Consider the following 20,293-nt stretch of genomic DNA (forward strand, 5'->3'; position numbering starts at 1 on the left):
TTTATTACTCATCTTGCTTATCCCTGTACAAAGATTTCATCTATTAGTTTTAACCATTTTTTCTATTGCTCTTATTCCATATTTCCAAGTAGTTTTGGCAAAGACATGCATGAAGAAGTCAATTATAGAGAGAATACAAATTATTTAATATTCTAACACAATTAAGAAACACAAGGTTAATTGTAATAAAGAGCACAATGGATTCCATAACGAGATGACTCCTTAATCTATACTCTTATGCAAAAAGAATATGGCTTGAATCAAAAGTAATATCCATGATACTAGTAATATTTATGATACCAACAAAGAGGCTTAACACTAGTTTGGTAATAGGACATGAATATGTCCTGAAACATAAAATTGTCCTACTAAAATTTTAGGATTGTCTCTAGGTTTTTAATTCTATCTTGTTTTATTTTAATCAAACAATTTTTCATCAAAATGGCTATCCCTATTTTGAGATTTCTCTATATGGATGGAAATGTCTTTGTACTTGAAATATAATATTTACTTTTCAAGTCCTTATATCAACTAACTATGGGGTTTTAATTCTAATTTACTGGTCAAAAAATGATTAATCATGCTTTGATGTTAAATTATACTAGGTAAACAAAATTTCTAGGTTTAGGCTTTAATTATGTGTGTAAATTCTAAACTAATATGGAGCCACGTCCATGTAACATGGAGCCATGTCCACATACCACTCGATGCATGCATGTGTCATGTGGTCTTCATGTGGCCTTCATGTACATGTAGTCTTCACATGCAAAACATTTGTATTGCACATACAAGCACCACTTACTATTGCTATAGCACCACCATGCACTAAGTCACTCACCTTGTGGTGATTCTAGATTATAGGCAGCGTCCTTGCTCAGAGAAGATGTATCAAAGCTATGAAGCTCTCGATTATTTAGTGAATACACAATGTGTGAAGTGTCTACTTTCATGCATTTCTATTATCAAGTCTTTGGTGTTTTCTGATTGTATTACGTCTAATTTCAACATTGGTATCAGAGCTTGAATGCACAAGAGATGCATACAAAGCTCCCGTGTAGTAGTAGAAACTCAAACTCTTTCAGTCCCTTCCAAGCTCTTGGCATAGCTTTCATAGTGCTTTAATGACTAACAAAGATTTGACATGGGAACAGGCTACTGATGTACTACTGTAGGAGGAGGAGACCATGCGAATAGGTTTGGGGATTAACAAGGCTTTGATAGTAGAGTATGTATTAGTGACCACTGCCACATCGATAATAGAGCATGCATTAATATCTAATGCCGGACCGCCAACCATCATAAATTTCTCAGGGCCGAAGGGCATGCAGAGGAGGAAAGGTAAATGCAAGTACTGCAATATCGAAGGTCATTATGAATTTGAATGCCATCGAAAACTTGTAGATCTGGAAAATCAAGTGAAAGAGTTAAATATAAATCCATCTTCCATTAACTCGGGTCATGAACAACCTTTCATGCATCATGTAAAGTCAAGAGATGCAATCAAGATGATTGAAAATTTGATTCTGGATTCATGAGCTAATCAACATATGACTTACCATCGAGATTGGTTCATCACCTTCAAGCCATGCAATCTCAATCGAAATGTTCATACTAGTGATGACTAAAAGAATCCAATTACAGGAGTAGGAGACATTGAGTTTTAACTTCCTACTGGTGACATAATCCATTTGTCTGGGGTATTGTACATTCCAAATCTTAAGCGTGATTTAATCTCTATTGCACAACTTGTTGATATGGCCATGATTGTTGAATTTGACACCAATGGATGCATGATCCAAAATGAATTTTCTCGTCAAATTGTGGCTTGTGGTGTAAACTATCAAACCTTGTACTTTCTTATAGATTCTACTGAAATTAAGAATTTAGTCATGCTAGCCACTAGTAAGAGCAATGCAGACATCTAGCGTCAAAGATTCACACATACCAACATTTAGGCTATTAATTATATGCATAGCCATTGTTTGGTAGAAGGTATTGATCTTGATAATCTCGTCCCCGGCTTGGTAACTGTGAAGCATGTGTCCTATTCCCTGCTGAATATTGCTCATGATCTCTCCAATATCTGGTCCCTGTAAATAAAGCTCTTTCATGGCCTCCAAGTCTCAGAGATATGCTAAGGTGATATTATTCACTTTAGGCTTACTAGATAAAGCATCTGCGACTCTGTTCCAAGCTCCAGGAGTATAGACATTCTGAAAATAAAACATGGATAGAAAATTTGCCCACTTCATTTGCTTTTCAAATATCTTGGTCTGAGTCAATAAATACTTGAGGCTCTGGTGGTCAGTCTTGACTGTAATGTCAACTCCAAGAAGATAATGCTTTGAAATATTTAAAGCATGAATAACTGCTAGCATCTCTTTCTCATAAACACCCAAAAACATCTCGGCATCACGCAGCCTCCTGCTTTCATAAGCTATAGCAGACCTTCTTGATGGAGGGAAACAAAAGTGTTGGATGAAGCATTTGCTAATAGGAACAAAGCCCAAGAAAGCTGCATACTTCCCAAGAAAGCTGATGTGTACTTTCTACAATGATGATCAAAAGCATTCCAAAACGTTTTTGATTATCAACGTATGGTGGAGCTTCAAGTTGGATACAAGATCAAGGCACTCAGATCAGACAATGGAGGAGAATATCTTAGTGATCAATTTCAAGAACATTGTCGTATGCAAGGTATAGTAACTGAACTAACCATTCCTTACACACCTCAATTCAATGGAGTAGCAGAGCATAAGAATAGACAATGGAGGAGAATATCTTAGTGATCAATTTCAAGAACATTGTCGTATGCAAGGTATAGTAACTGAACTAACCATTCCTTACACACCTCAATTCAATGGAGTAGCAGAGCATAAGAATAGAATTACCAACAACTATTCCCACAATATGTTGAGTCATAGTCATATCAACTCCAATTTTTGGGCTGAGGCTGTCCATATATACATTTACATTCAAAATCATCTTCCAAGTGCATCTTTACCAAGTACTACTTCTTACGAGCTTTGGTATGGACACAAACCAAATGTTTCATCTCTTAAAGTATTTGGTTGTCTTTCATTTGCTAAGAAACCATCTCATCAATGTTCCAAGTTTGATCCTTGTAGTATCAAGATTATATTTTATTGGTTATTTATCGCACTGAGCTGGTTATAAACTTTGGGATTTGAATCAGGATCAAATTTACATCACCAATGTCATTTTATTTGAAGATACTTTTCGAGGTACCCATCATAATGCTCCTTTAGATTCTCCTCTTGTTGATTCTCTCAGTCAAGCTCTTCCTTCTACGGATGCTCTACATGATATTCGTCTTGTAGATCTCTCTTTTTATCCCCTTGTCTCTCTTCTTGATGATGTGGATATCCCTAATTTCAAAAATTTGATCATTTTGATTCATATTCTAGCACTCAAGATTCAGCCCTAAACGTTCCTCCCTTGCCCACTATCTTGGATGATTTCACTTTGCCATCGGTTGCCATTGATTCCCCTATCATGAAATCTCCTTGATCTACTCCTTCCATCAATGATCATTCTCCCAATTTGATTATTCCATTGATTTTAGTGATCTTTTCTGAGAATTATATGTTCCTGAATTTCCCCCTACCCCTTCATCCACTCTTTCTCCTCACTCTAGAAAGCCCTCCACAAAGATAATTAAAATTCTCAATTTTATTATGTTGCTGAGTGTTTGTGGTTCCAAGCTTAAGCTTACTATCATCATGATGATAATGTTGATCGCTCAGAGAAGATGTATCATACCTATAAATATATTTATTGTCTAGTGAATACACAATGTGTGAAGTTTCTACTTTCATGCATTTCTATTATCAAGTCTTTGGTTTTTTTAAATTGTATTGCATTTGATTTCAATAGGTCGCACGTTCTCTCATCAGTTGGTTTGTTCATATCTGGTTTAAATTATAGATTTTATAAGTTTGTCAAATGTTATATATGTCTCTGCAGGCACCTTGACGATCATTACAATCGAACTTGGGTAGGTGATTCCTCTGGCCAATGACTAGCAACATTGATAGAGTCCATTGATGAGATGATTTACAAACCAGAATACCCACCGTCCATTATGCTACATACATCACGTGAATGTGATGGTCTAGCTACTAATCTTACATTTGGGCCTTATGATGTAGCCTTGAGATTTGGCACTTACTACATAGCATTCTACTTTGCTGATATTGAAGAAAACTTAACCTTATCGTGGAATGACTTTTTGATATTTACATGAATGACCAAAATTGCCTAGCTTGCCAGCCATCACCTATTGACATTGCGAGTGCTTTAGTTGTAGTTGGGACTTTTAAAGAACATGAATTGTTCAGTGATATCTTTCCTCTATCAAGAGGGTCATTGTTTGCTTGGGTGTAGCCATTTTTTGGTGAGGTTCAAAGAATTTTCTCTATATAGGTATCTTGCATGACCCATAACTTATGCGTTTCTCAATGGAATTTGGCAAACTTTATCTTCAAGTTGTAGTATACATTTCAAACTCAAACATGAGACCAAAAAGTTATGGAATAAGGATCTGAAATGAGACCATTAAATAATTACAAATGCTATGTTGCAGCATGTGAAGCATGCATCCTGAAGATTATAGGATATAGCAATTTATTCAAAAACATCAAAAAAAAAATCGGTACATACATGCAACCAAGAAATCATCCAAAAGTACACTATGTGAGCTTCTCATCAACCCAAGGACACACCTAAATGATAACATTGGGCATGAATTAATGGGCCTCCAATGTTGTGCTAAAGTGATGCACACCATTTGAGGGCACCGTCCATAACTTCCTTTTTTTTTGCTGAAAACCAAAACAAATTGAAATTTTGGAATCTAAACTAGTGGGACTATTAAATGGTGGTCTTAAAACATTGATAGTTTTTTGTATTGGTATCTAGATTCACCCTAAAATGGAAGAAGTTGAAAATGTGCAATTTGTGCATGTGCAAAGATCTTCTAATAAACACCTTTTACAATTTTGAATTGTTTCTTTTTCCATGCACTTGCTTGCTATATGGATCATAAGCATGCCAAAGGTCATTGCATTTTATATATGATACATAGCATCAAACCCAATAGCACGCCCTTTGACCTGTTTGTGTTTTGAAGCATTTGAGGCCACATTACACTTGTTTGGGATATCCAATTTTGCTCATGTGTATCGCCGGAGGGGGGAGAACCGTCTTCTGAAAATTTCTCTACTCCTGCAAATTTCAAAATTTCACACCTCCCATTCATTAAATCTTGGAAGATTATCTACAACCTACCCCTGCCCTACAAATGCCCTGCAACCCGCACGCACCTCGATGTGACATTGCACAAAATTTGGTTTGGCATTATCTTCTTTCGGGTAAGTTGTCTTCTATTATTTTCTTGCCTCACCAGCTGGCTTCTCTGGGTCTATTCTAGACTGATCATGGGGCCATGGAATCAATGGCAACATGCAGGTCACCATGACTTGCAAGAGAAGCAGATAGAGGCTGCAAGACAAGAAAACTAAAAAGCCTGGTCAAGGCACAAGGAATAGATTACTGGTCGAGGAAAGCAATGGCATGGTATCTCAAGGGCAACGAAAGAAACTTTTGCAACATTTGCAAAGGGAGAAACAATGAGAAGAATAAAGAATCCTTGGAGAGGAGCAACAGGAAGCAGTTGCAGATGCACGCTTCGATCATTGCCATCGAAGCAAAGAATATGAGCTATGGTGTCATGATTCATGGGAGCCTTTGAGGCAGCAACATCAGGCCATTCAAGTGAATACCAGTCTCGAGCCTTCACAAGCTTTAGCCTTCACTGTAAAGTTTGTAGTGTAACAACCCTACCATGCATGCCCAAGAGGCAATGTTCTCTAACCTGAGAAATGGCCTATCGAAAGTGAAAGGGGTGCACAGCTTGATCAACTAGCTGCAAAGAGGGCGATATTAGCTATGTTGGTGTCCCCTAAAACGAAGGAGAAATGGCTTGGGCGCACAATGTTGAAGATGTTGTCAATCAGAAGGACCAACATGGCTCAGTGCTTGAACGTAGAGCATAAGCAATGCACAATCATCCTAATCTGAGAAGTTTATGGGATTCAACAAAATGCAAGAAAAGGAGAGGTAGCCTAAGTACAAAAGTCATTGCCATAGTGACGACGTTTTGCCACAAAAATACGAGAGTTTCTCCAAATATAAAGGAAATCTATAAAAAGTGGATGGGACACAAGGTGTCTGAGGGAGCCTATCATACACATGCTTGATACAACACACGTCAGTGGTGCCCAAACTAGCCCAATGGATGTTTGTGATTGAGCTTTGGAATAGTTTACTTTTTTCATTTCCAAAACTAGGCTTGGACTAAATGTGATTGTCCTAAACAATACCAGTGGTTGGCACATCATGCAACCGTAGGCTAGTTCAGCTCAATCACCAATTAAGTGAGTTTCCTGAACCAACGTGGTTGAAGAGACATTAGTTGTTCTCCAGTCCAGTGGCATGGTTGACCTGAAATTAACAACAATATATTTTGCAACAAAAAAGAAATATATTGTTATTTTACTAAACCAGCCTGGTGTTTGGAACATCATGCAACTGTGGTTGGTTCAGCTCAATTACCAGTTATGTGATTGTCTTAAATCAACGTGGTGAAACATACATTAGTTGTTGATCACCCCAGTGGCATGGTTGAGCATAACTTAACATCAATATATTCTGCATCAGAAAAGAAATATATTGTTATTTTACTAAACCAACCCAATGGTTGGAACACCATGCAACCATGGCTGCTTTAGGTTAATCACCAGTTATGTGATTATCCTAAACCAGCATGGTTGAACAGACATTAGTTGTTGATGGTGTCAATGGTTGAAATTATTGCGTTTCTTCGTACTTAAATTAGTTAAATTTATTTTCCTGCTATTCGGGTCATATACCACTTAATTTCTAGATTGGGATGGCTAGGACTGAATGTGATTGTCCTAAACCAATACGGTGCTCGTTCAAGACAAACATCAGTTTACTGATTGAAATTGTGATTAAAATTATGAAATTCAAAAATGAAAAGCAATATATTGTTATTTGCTAATTGTGAAATGTTATTTTCTAATTGTGAAATTTAGAAATGAAAAGCAATATTTTGTCTAATATGTGAAGTTTAGACCGTCAGGCTAAACCATCCCGGTGGTTGAAATTGAGACTATCCTAAACCAGCCCAATAGTTAAAATTGTGACTGTCCTAAATGTGTCACGTCTCGATCGTTGACTATCCTAAAGAAGTCCTAAACCAGCCCAACGATTGAAATTGTGACTACCTAAACCAGCCATGTAGCCTCCCGATAGTTGAAATTGTGATTGTCCTAAACCAACACGGTGGTTGAAAATTCTTTTGCTTTATTATGTACTTTAATTGAACTGCATTTTTGTGCATACTATGTTTTCTCTTTTTTTAGTAGTGCAAAAAGGGGACTCATTGCTGTCAAGGTAAAAAATAAGGAGGGAACAAGATTATGACAGTGTAGGTCAATGGGAGAATCTTTCCCCCTTTAGAGTTATGAATATTAGCCCTCCTACCACTTTTAGGGCGAATTTATCAAATTTCACTACTACAAAACTAGGTAGAAATGGCAGCCAGAAAGTGACATTTCTACATGATTAAATGGCACTTTCTTGCCGCCATTTCCACATGTGCCATTTTTTGGAAATGGCAACCAAAAGTGCCATATATTTTTGCCATTTCTATGTCCATAATGGCAACTAAAAGTGCCATATATTTTGCCATTTTTACGTATGAAATGGCAACTAAAAGTGTCATATAGTTTTGCCATTTCCACATACAAAATTGCCATATATTTCTGCCATTTTTGTTTCTAAAATGGCAACCGAAAGTGCCATATATTTTGCCATTTTTACGTATTAAATGGCAACTAAAAGTACCATATAGTTTTGCCATTTCCAAATGCAAATGACAACCAAAAGTGTCATATATTTTTGCCATTTTATGTCTTAAATGGCAACCAAAAGTGCCATTTTTATGTATTAAATGGCAACTAAAAGTGCCATTTAGTATTGCCATTTCCACATGCAAAATGGCAACCAAAAGTGTCATATATTTTTACCATTTTGATGTCTGAAATGGCAACCAAAAGTGCCATATATTTTGCCATTTTTATGTATGAAATGGCAACTAAAAGTGCCATATAGTATTGCCATTTCCGCATGTGAAATGGCAACCAAAAGTGCCATATGTTTTTGCCATTTTAATGTCTGAAATGGCAACCAAAACTGCCATATATTCTACCATTTTTACGTATGAAATGGCAACTAAAAGTGCCATATAGTTTTGCCATTTCCACAATTGAAATGGCAACCAAAAGTACAATATATTTTTACCATTTTTAATGCATGAAATGGAAAATTTGCAAGATTTCATGTTGAAAATGGAAATAAAGTGACATACTAAATGCCAGTTATTATGTTACAAATGGAAAGAAATGAAATCACAATTGCCATTTCTTCTTTTATAAACAATAGCATTCAAAATGGGCAAAAACATTTGACTTCTACTAGCTTTTAAAATGGGCCAAAAAGTAACATGGTATTGGAATCTTAAATGACTAAGATTTTACATTTGATACTTTGTATCCATGAATGAAATTTATTGTCTCAGTGTGAAAGATTAATCAAAAGTCTTAAGTGCAATAGTAATCATATTACACAATGTGAAGAAGTCATCTAAAATTCTAAGGATAACTTTTACCTTTTATAACACACATTTTACTTGATAACAAATATTATTTGATAGTTGATTGAGAAATAAATAATTCAATTTTAACATAACAAAATAAAATACAAGATTATAAAGACATTACATGAAGAGTTTTCCAAGCAACATGCAAGCCTATGGCTTGACTCAATGTCTAAATCTCATCATTTGCTTTGAATATACAAGCATCCTTAATGATTGCATCATCAACTCATACTGCTACAGAACCAACTCCTATTGATATAGTATAAACTCTAAATGAAGAATCCAAACTAATTATTGTCCCTATTCCAACTACGTCTTTTGAGTCCTTATGTAAGATCTTTACTCATTGTCCCCTTTAAAAAGCATCAATCTACAAAGATACATTCAAGAGATCATTAATAGAATATTTGTTTAAAATATCTTTATGAAAAATATCCAAAAACGTTATGATCATTGCCATACTAATTAAGAAAAATAAATAAATTTGACTTACTTGAAAGACACGTATGTCATTTGTTTGTGCTGCCGTCTTTTTTACTCCAATTGTTGATTGATGAACCTTTTTAAAATAAAGTAAATATGATACTTAATAATACTTCATGTGAATGTTTTCTACTCTACTCAAAGATCCCTAAACTTTTTCAAAACAATATCTACAATACACGCATGCGCACATCATTGAGGGTTTCAGTTTCCTTTATCTTGAGCTTGAAGAGTTTTTGTTTGAGAAATACTTATGAAATTCTCTGATTTTTCCAAAACGTCATTTGCAATCTTATCAAAATCCACATGGTGGATAAGGTTGTCAGCATGAATCATCTTTTTTGTGAAAATTATCATGAAGTAAGCATGAAATTTACTAAAGATAGAGCAAAAATGCTTTTTCTCAAATCATTAAGTTGTTCTTACAAGGCATTCATAGCCTTATCCTTGGCATGAAGCTTTCTTTGCAACTCAACAGTCTTCTCGTGTATCACTTGGTCTAAATTACCGATTGTAAAAGTCTTTTTAGTAGGTACAACCAATCTTAAAGCAAAAATGTTATTATCCCCATTGTCATTTGGATTAGGATCCTACACAATAAAAAACATGAAATATGTCAAATTGATATTATATTTCATTAATTAATAATTTCTATTCATAAAACAAAGAGAACATGAAGTACCTTTAGTAAAACAACACCATTGGTCTCTTTAAACAATGCATAGTCAAATAGTACTCTTCTTTCTTTTATCCCATATCCTTTGGACGTATGAGCTTCTAAAAACACCTCTCAATATAAAGAAGACCTTTGAAGTTTAGAGATCTACATGTTTAAAATAGTTGTTATACATGTGGATTTATTAAAGAGTACTACCATAAAAACATGAATAATGAAAAGAAAGAAAACTATTAAACTTACAAGTTCTTGTTTCATTCCAACATAACACTTTCGACCTAAATTTGTAAAGTTTTCTTAGGCCTTTCTATTTCTCTTATTTCTTTCACTAAATCTCTGAAAAACAATGTCAAATATATAGTTAAGTTAAATAGAATAAAGAAATAACATATGATACTTGCAATAAAGTGTGTGTGTACTTTGAATTCCTCTGAATTTACCAGTGTCTTAATTCTTTCTCATACATCATCTAATAACCATGTTGGTTTTTGTGCATCATCTCCATCCCGTAAGTAACGACTATAAACCTAGCATCAACTCATAACAAACAACACATTAATAAAAACTCAACAAAATCAATGTTAAAGTAAACAAGTTTTTAATAGAATACTTACAAAATTCACATACAGCCTATTTGTTCACTCTAAACGCTTTTGAGACTATAGTTTTTCAGCATTTGTCACTCATATTACATTCATATCGAGCTTGCAAATACAATTAAATATACACATAAGCATTCATCAATATAAAAAAAATTTTAAGTACTAAACATTTCAAAATAAGACCATCGTAAGATATCAAGAAAAAGTCAAGCCTTACATCAACATATCTTCTCACTGCCTCCTTTTAAATAATCAGTACAACTTTAATTGATTGCAATGAGAGATCCACACAAGAAACTTCTGTTCGTTCTATATATAGCAAAAAAAAAAGATTTGCTAGATTATTTACTAGATAGAAATACACATATATAGTAAAAAGTCCAGACTAGAGAAAAAGAGACTTTCTCTACATAAGTATCTAGAGAAATTTTCACTATATACACAAAACAAATTACTATATAGATAGTTTTTAAGAGAATGTTACTATATTTGACTATATAGAGGAAACAAAACACTATACCTTAACAAAATTTTTCTATATATAGAGAATTTTACTATATAGAGATAAAAAATTCTCTATATAGAGAATTGGCCCATAGAAATTTTACTAGATAGAGAGAATTTCACTATGTAGATAGAAAATCTCTTTATATAGAAAACTGACCCATAGGAATTTCACTATATAGGAAGAAAATTTCTCTATATAGAGAAATAGTCTATAAAATTTTACCATATAGAAAAAACATTCACTATATAATGAAAACATAGAATTAAAATTTGAGCTATAGAGATATTTAGCCTTAGAATTTACCTAAATAGAAAATAAGGTTTAAACTATACAATAAAAACATTCAATTTTTAATGTTAATATAATTTCATTACATATCAACACAACTAATACAATTTCACTAAATATTAACACAATCAATACAATTTCAATATATATTAATACAATATTTTGTATTTTAATACAACTTCACTATATAGTAACAACTCTAACAAGAAATAAGAGAGAAAAATAAAAGTTTATTCCATTGTTACATCCCAAAAGTAAATCATAATAAAAATGATGTCTTCTATTCAAATCCTAAATGAATGTCATGTAAATACAATCACAAGGAACTTTTGTCCATTCTCTATATAGCAAAAAAACAAGGATTTGCTAGATTATTTACTAGATAGAAATACACAGACCTAGTATGCAACACATTTCAAAATACTATTGAAGAAAGCCACACCATCAACCACATGACATATACTATTGGGCATTCACATCAAAGTGTAAGAAATTACCATAACGATGCTTTCCAACCCCACCCAACCTGAGTATTGAATTGAGCAGCCACACCATTATGGAAGCCTCTTGAACTAGATTCATTACAATTACTAAAGGACATTCACATCAAATGACAATTACTATTGGATAGAGCAAACACACCATTATGGAAGCCTCGAACTAGATTAATGACAATTACTATTAGACATTCATATCAAAGTGTAAGAGACCACTAAGACGATGCTTTCTTGCCCCACCTAACCTGAGAATTGGACAGAGCAACCACATCATTATGAAAGCCTCAAACCAGATTGAGGACATTGGACATTCACATCAAAATGTAAGAGACCACCATAACGATGCTTTCCTGCCCCACCCAACCTGAGGATTGGACAAAGCAAACACACCATTATGGAAGCCTCGAACTCAATTAATGACAATTACTATAATTAGACATTCTTACCAAAGTGTGAGAAACCACCACAACAATGCTTTCCTGCACCACCCAACCTAAGGATTGCACAGAGAAGCCACACCATTATGGAAGCCTTGGATGAGATTGAGAACATAGGGCATTCACATCAAATTGTAAGAGACCACCATAATGATGCTTTCTTTCCCCACCCAACCTGAGGATTGGATAGAGAAACCACACCATTATGGAAGCCTCGAACTCTGTTAATACTATTGGATATTCATATTAAAGTGTAAGAGACCACCACAACGATGCTTTCTTGCCCCACCCAACCTAGCGATTGGATAGAGCAGCCACACCATTACGGAAGCCTTGGACGAGATTGAGAATATTGGGCATTCACATCAAAGTGTAAGAGACCACCACAACGATGCTTTCTTACCCCACCCAACCTGAGGATTGGATAGAGAAGCCACACCATTATGGAAGCATTGAACTCAATTAATGACAATTACTATTAGATATATATACCTTTGTAAGACTAGAATAAGTCCAATCATACAAATTTAGAATTTTTGTTGTTCTAAAGATCAAAAATCTACAAAGAAAATGAAAGAAAAATGAAAGAGAAGAAAAAAGAGGTAAACAAAAACTTTTATGAAAAGCAAAAGGAAGACATACTTAGCGAGCAAAGCAACACTTATGTCGTCATCAGTGCCCAAGCATAAGTAGCTATATTGGGTTTCTAAAGACCCGCGGAGTCTCTTGGGCAAACCCAGTGCTTAGTAAAATACGTCAACTAAACAAAAGAGAATGAAAACAAGAAATAAAGAAGAAACGAAGCAGGTGACTTAAGCAAAAATAAACAAGCAAGTCAAGAAACAAAAACTTCCAAAAAACTAGAAACTCTCTCTCTCTCTCTCTCTCTCTCTCTCTCTCTTATTTAAAACAAAAAAAGTTAAATGGCACTTTACAAAATGGATGTTCGTAAGACCACCACAACGATGCTTTCCTGCCCCACCCAACCTGAGCATTGGAAAGAGAAACCACACCATTATGAAAGCCTCAAACGAGATTGAGAACATTGGGCATTCACATCAAAGTATAAGAGACAACCATAACGATGCTTTCATGTCCCTGAGGATTGCATAGAGCAACCACACCATTACGAAAGCCTCAAACAAGATTGAGGACATTGAGCATTCGCATCAAAGTATAAGAAACCACCACAATCATGCTATCCTGTCCCACCCAACATGAGGATTGAACAAAGCAACCACACCATTATGAAAGCCTCAAACAACATTGACATTCACATCAAAGTGTAAGAGACCACCATAATGATGCTTTCCTACTACACCATTATAAAAGCCTCAAACATGATTGAGGACATTGACATTCACATCAAAGTGTAAGAGACCACCATAACAATGCTTTCCTGCCCCACCCAACCTGAGCATTGGACAGAGCAACCACACCATTATGAAAGCCTCAAACGAGATTGAGGACATTGAACATTTACATCAAAGTGTAAGAGACCACCATAACGATGCTTTCTTGCCTCACCCAACCTAAGAATTGGATAGAGCAACCACATCATTATGGAAGCCTCGAACTCAATTAATGACAATTACTATTAGACATTCATACCAAAGTGTAAGAGACCACCACAACGAGGCTTTCCTGTACCACCCAACCTAAGGTTTGGATAGAGTAACCACACCATTACGAAAGCCTCGAATGAGATTGAGGACATTGGGCATTTACGTCAAAGTGTAAGACACCACCATAATGATGCTTTCCTACCCCACCCAACATGAGGATTGCATAGAGCAACCACACCATTATGGAAGCCTTGAACTCAATTAATGACAATTACTATTGGGCATTCATATCAAAGTATAAGAGACCACCACAACGATGCTTTGTTGCCCCACCCAACCTGACGATTGGACACAGTAACCACACCATTACAAAAGCCTCAAACGAGATTGAGGACATTGGGTATTCACATCAAAGTGCAAGAGACCACCATAACGATGAGTTCCTGCCCCACCCAACCTGAGGATTAGATAGAGCAACCACCATGATGGAAGCCTCGAACTAGATTAATGACAATTACTATTGGACTTTTATATCAATTGTAAGAGACCACCACAATAATGTTGTCCTACCCCACCCAACCGGAGGATTTGATAGAGCAACCACACCATTACAGAAGTCTCAGACGAGATTGAGGACATTGGATTTAGACATGTAATCACGACACTTTTCATTGATCATGTATTCAATTATGCAAAATAGATTGGATTTAATTCTCAATTAGTCTTAAAAGAGATTTTAATTTTAAAACAAAAAGATGTGGGTGTGTATGAGAGATTAATTTTAAAAGCATAATTGTATGTGAGATTTTAATTTAAAAAAAGGAGGGGTGTGTGTGTGTGTGTGTGTGTGTGTGTGTGTGTGTGAGAGAGAGAGAGAGAGAGAGAGAGGAGGTAATAATTGTTGTACTACTGCTGATAGTGAATTATTTGTTACTCTTTTGATGTATGCACAGATTGGAAAAGACAAAGCTAACTCAAATCTCAATCCTTTTCCTTATTGTGTACACAAGTGAATATAGACAGATGCAGGCATTAATGAAATAGAAACTAATATGTATTGCTCCAAAGATGGACAAAACCTTGTACAAAGGTGTGCACAGTCTGCCACCATCTAGCAGATACAGTCCTACCCAGACGTGGACCCCACACCTAGCACCACAAAACTGTTCTCCTACCTCCACCTGGCACCTTCAAAACTATGTCAGCCTGCATGCTCTCCATAGACCTTAAGTGGGCTGAGTAGATGCCCTTAAAACAGACCTTGCTCCTCTGGTGGACAGCTAAAGGTGAGGTACGGAATTCCTCTTGCCATCGGCTTTTGCTGTCCTGGTGGCTTTCTCTACTCCCTAGAATCCGAAGGTTTCTCGGGGCATTGGGCAGCCACGTGCCCTTCCTTTCCACACCTGAAACATTTTCCCTTGCAGCAAATGTGTGACGCTCTGCATGTACTTCTGGACCTCCCTGCTGCTGGATCTGTAGCCTGGACCTGAGGCCCCAAAGGAAGACTCATGGCCTCCCTGCTGCCCTGCAAGCACCCAATGCTGAGGCTCTATGAATGAGAGAGAGAGCCCGATGCTGGGGTTCCTTATATAGGGGCTGGATGACCCCAAAACATCCCAACACCAGCCTGCCGGCCTGTTGAACCGATCTGGTCTGGTACAACTCCGACCTGCTGTTGCACTGCTCTGACCTGCTGTTGCACTGTCCCAGATCTGTTGGCCAGTGCCAGGGCCTATACAACAGCCCTTACAGCCCATGTGACCTGCCCTTGCAGGGCCTTCTAGGCAGCCCTTCCCTGCAGAGATACTTGCTGCTCACATGGCAGAGAGCACACCTCTACTAGCAGCCCTGCTACCCCTGTCAGAGATCTGCCCCCGTAGCAGCTTTCCTTGCTGCCCACGTGGCATTTCTCTGTCCCAACAGGTGCTGTTGGTTACCCCCCCCCCCCCCAAATTTCTTCCTCATTGGAGGCTCACAGGTGGGGAGCTCACCATAATAATCCCAACACTCTCGGCACCTTCACTTTCATGAGGTAGTCTCGCATGGTATCTTCCTCCTACATCCTCGTGGTAAACAGTTGATTCTACAGATTGATGATCCCCGTAGTTTTGTTCGTTTCAATACAGATCCTTCAGGAAGTCCCACGCTTCCTTCAAAGTATCCACCAACTGAATGTGCGGAATCACTCTGTCTGTTGTCGTCCCAATGATCATTGACAGCACTTCGGCATCCTTTTCTACATCTTCAGGTTTCAGATTCTTCCCTGTTGTTAGCTTCCACAACTTCCTTGCCACCAAGGAAGTTGATGGACTAATAATCCTATTATTAGTCCATACAACTATCAAGTTTGATGGACTTATAATCCTATTAATCCCACCTTAAGGAAGACCATGTTGAACGTGAAGTGGTGGAAAAGATGTGCAATATGTAGCTCAAGGGTAAGAAGCCTCAAGAGAATCATAGGATGATAAAAGTTCTTGGTTCAAGTGTGACATTACAAAAAGTTGGACTAAAAAATAGGCCCTTTGGAGAATTACTAAAATCTTAGAGGCTTGGATAAAGAAATATGGTATCCATGAAGGAGATTATGCCATGTGGTCTTCTCCGTAACAAAGGCTCCCCAAACCTAGGGAAAATTTTAAAATTTTTTCAAAATACCCCAAAAAACATCATTGGTGCTTCACATAAAAAATTATCTTTGGCAGGCTTGTCCTGACCATGTCAAGTTTCCTTGTTTTTCTCCCATGGCAAACTATCCCCTAGCTAGAATACTATGCTCACTTTTTCCATTTGGCCCAAACTTTGACTTTCTAACCAACTCTCTCCCTATTCTCTCTCCTCTAAAACGTTTCAAACAATCATTCCCGCCACTTTCTAGCAACTGATAATATCTTCATTCCACTCTTGATTAGTCGTTCTCTCTCCTCTATGCTCACGTTTTTCTCCACATTCAAAAATCTCTCAGAGAAACTTCTACCTAAGTTCTGTTCATCCCTCTTCTCTTCCATTCATTCTCTATTTACTTCACTCTCTCTTAGAAACCAAAGTTGCGACCTAAATCTTCTTGGAAGGAGTGAAAAAAGTGGGTGTTCTCTCAATTTCGGTTGTTTGCCTACCTTTTTCGAGTATAGAGAGTCAACTCCTGAAGTTGCGACCGAGTTGCGACCTAAATCTACTTGGAAGGAGTGAGAAAAACAAGTGTTCTATCTTTTTCGGCTCGTTCTCTTCCTTTTTGGAGTATAGAGAGTCAACTCCAGAAGAAGGAACACATACTTTCTAGGTAATGAAGTGAATTCACCTTGAAATTTTTGTTTTTATTAAGTGGCTTCGCAGCTTCACCTTCCAAATAAGCTATTTATCCCCATCTAGTTTGCCCACCCCTCGAATCAGCGCATGTGTTACCATTACTGACGTTCTTTGGAATAGACTCAACTGAACTCAGATCTCCTTTCAAAAATTCTCACCTCCAATCTCCACGCATTTGTGAATCTTCCTCAAGGCTCTAATACCATGTTAGAAAATAGAGACGGAGGTTGCTTGCTGTATCCAACATTCCTGCAGGGGAAGAACACATAGAAAGTAGGCCAAGAATCACATAGTGCTTCATTTGTGCACACTAGTGTATATAGAGATAGATACAAACAGAGATCTTGAACAATGCACAATACTACCTAGATGTGGACCCTTGGCACCTTCAGAGCTTTCTACCTCCTCTTGGTGCCTTCGATCTACTGTCAGCCTGCGTGCTCCAAGGAGCTTTAGTGGGCTGCTTAGAGCAAGCATACAATATGCACATTGTATTAGTCAATGAAAGACAAGATTAAAGGTTTCTGATGAGGGCTACTTACACATCGCTTTTCTTTCAACCAAAAAAAGAAATATAAGCAGAGCAAACCTGCAGAACTCATTCAAAGGCCTAACGAGATTTTCTCGTCTGTCCTAATCGATAGCGACAGAAACCTAATCCAAGCCTTACAGCAGCTGGGCAATGTGGGTGAACCCTAGCCACGTGTCCTTCTATAGCTTAGGATGATTCGAGAGTCTTCCATTGTTGGATTAAAACAAAAAATATGAACCATTGAATGCGAGCGGGCTTCCGTCCCAACTGTCTTCCCCTGCCAACACCTACATTTTGAGCCTACAGCCTAGGCGCAAGCTTTTGTTATTCAACAGTCGTCAAATGATTCAATGTGCCTATAATGCTGATGTATTGATTATTTCTGTGGACTTTGGTTCTCCCCTTTCATTAAGCAGGCTGGAAGAGACCGAAGAGATAGGATGTCTAGAATAGTGCAAGCGACTCTTCCCTTATCTGTGCCTTCCTGTACTGAGTCTCCTTCGAAGATAGAGAGCTCCGCTTACCCTTAGAAATTTAGGCACCATGAAATGCAACTCCACGATCCTGGAGTGATGCTTCTTCTGCGGCTGTGCCTGACGTCGCTTGATCAAATGTTGTGAACGTGGTTTGGCAGAAGTAATTGTACAGGATCTCGGACAGGTCGATGACCTCCACCCACTCCGATCAGAATTCTCAGTAGGGAGAATGGTAAAACTCGGTGGTCTTGAGTGCAGGCAGCGAGCAAGCAACCACCATGGGGGGCGAAGCCCTGGGGAGACCAATACATGGAAAGCACCGAACCGCGCAGGGTTCAGGAGAGGCGGATGGGGAGGAGGCAAGGGGAGGAGGAGGAATAATCAGAAGGGGGGATGCGGCCGAAGGAAAAGGGAGGTTGGGAAGAAGGGGTGACGAAGGAGGAAGGGTTGTTGAGGATGGAGATGGGAAGAGACACAGACGCCCCTTGCAGCTTTGCTGAAGACACAGCCATTCGCAGAGCCTCTAGGAAGAACTATTGCTGCTTCTTGGTATACAAGGGGAACGTAGTTCCATCTTGGCTTCCATTTTTCCCCAATGGTTCATTTTGGATCCAACAACCCCAAGAGAATATTAAGAACCTGGAAATTCTTTCACAAAGAATCAGTTGCAAAGTCACTTTGCAAACACCGCGTAAACATGTTGAAGTCTATGCAAGGTACCGTTGCAGAATGATTTGTAATATAGTTGACAGAAAAATTTGTCCTTGAGAAGCCAAGGAGTGTGGAAGGTCCATCAATTCTTCCGATTTAGAGGCTCAAAAGTGGCACTTCAAGGAAATTGCAAAGCCCAATACCAAGTCTAATGCAACGATCGTCGAGAGGCAACCATTGGAAGAGATCTCTAGTGCTTACTGGACAATTCTCGCACCTAAAGTGGAAGATCTTAGATTACAACAACCGTATAGCAAAAGGTTTTTCTCTGGTATTTTTTGGTGCAGCGATACGACCATCTAGCAATTGAATAAACGTTGCCTAATATACATGAAGGGACACATTAAGCCCAACAAGAAGTCCAAAGGCTTGCTCTTATTTGCAGGGTACAAAGGTAAAACATATGAAAGAGTCAAAGTGCAGAATCTAAATCGACATAGTAGAAGGTGGGTTGTTGCTCATGATTGCTTATGAGAGGGGTATATCTCACTCCATAGCCTTTAGGAATAGTTGTCATTGGTGTTGGTATTTTAAAAAGATATGACTAGCAAAGCATGCAAATTTGTTTTGTAGTGCTGACAACAAGAAGGCACCTCCACGCCCAAAACATACAAATCCAACTGGATTTTTGACCAAGCACATGTATGTACTATGCTCTTTGTACTTCTGTTTTGCAGGCTCAAACAAAGAGTGTCACAGTGAAGGAAACCTGTTGTGTTTCCCACTCCATAGCTATAGAAATAGTCACATTGTATAGAGGAGTTGGGTGAGAGCGAAGGTATCAAGCTCCTGCAGGAGGGCTGGAGCTTTGGTAGGAGACATTACGCAAGCAGGAGGACATGTTTAGCAGAATACAAGCATTGCCATCGCAAAGGGTTGGATTGCATGCTTGCAACATCATGAAAATGGGACCCAGGTCGTCGTAGATGGGTCAGACTACTCGTATATGTAAAATAAGCCTCTTTGATATACTATCAAACACTGTCAAATGCCCTCCCTCCCAAAAAAACAATGATACCTTTTCCAACTGATGTAGTTGGCTGATCTTAATCAATTCTAGAGGCTTTGTTATAATAATGTGTTGCACGAATAAAATATTCATCCTTCTCATGTTGCTTTGTTTCAACCTTGCTAGGATTACTATAGCAGGCTCCTAAAGCATTAAGAATGGCGATCCAATCATACTTCACATCATTGTAGTATTCATCAATTTCTATTGCAAACAGAGAGATAAACAGTTAGCTAAGAGAAATACCAAGTACCTTACTTTAGTAATTAAGATTGAGAAGTATCCACATGCAATGAATAGGTCGTTCAATAAAATTTTTTGGAGGAAAAAAATTACGCATAAAACTGATCAACTTTCTTGATCCCACAGCCAACAATGTTAATCGTTATCTGCTTTTAAATAGTTATTTTCTATCCGATAACATGCAGGGTAGAGG

General features: G+C 37.5%; 1 long non-coding RNA gene across 1 annotated transcript; it reads right to left on the minus strand.

Annotated features, from left to right (window-relative positions):
• Positions 1-17,310: 17,310 nt before the first annotated feature.
• LOC147895140 (uncharacterized) lies at positions 17,311-18,722 on the minus strand. Its single transcript, XR_015542030.1, has 3 exons — positions 18,186-18,722; positions 17,495-17,589; positions 17,311-17,378 (listed from the first exon to the last, which is right to left on the minus strand). It is a non-coding gene; the product is annotated as an uncharacterized LOC147895140 (long non-coding RNA).
• Between the last annotated feature and the right edge of the window lie 1,571 nt (positions 18,723-20,293).

This window comes from Dipteris shenzhenensis, chromosome 13 (assembly GCF_047967505.1).
Source record: "Dipteris shenzhenensis isolate YYH24624 ecotype China chromosome 13, Dip_SZ_1.0, whole genome shotgun sequence".
NCBI lineage: Eukaryota > Viridiplantae > Streptophyta > Polypodiopsida > Gleicheniales > Dipteridaceae > Dipteris > Dipteris shenzhenensis.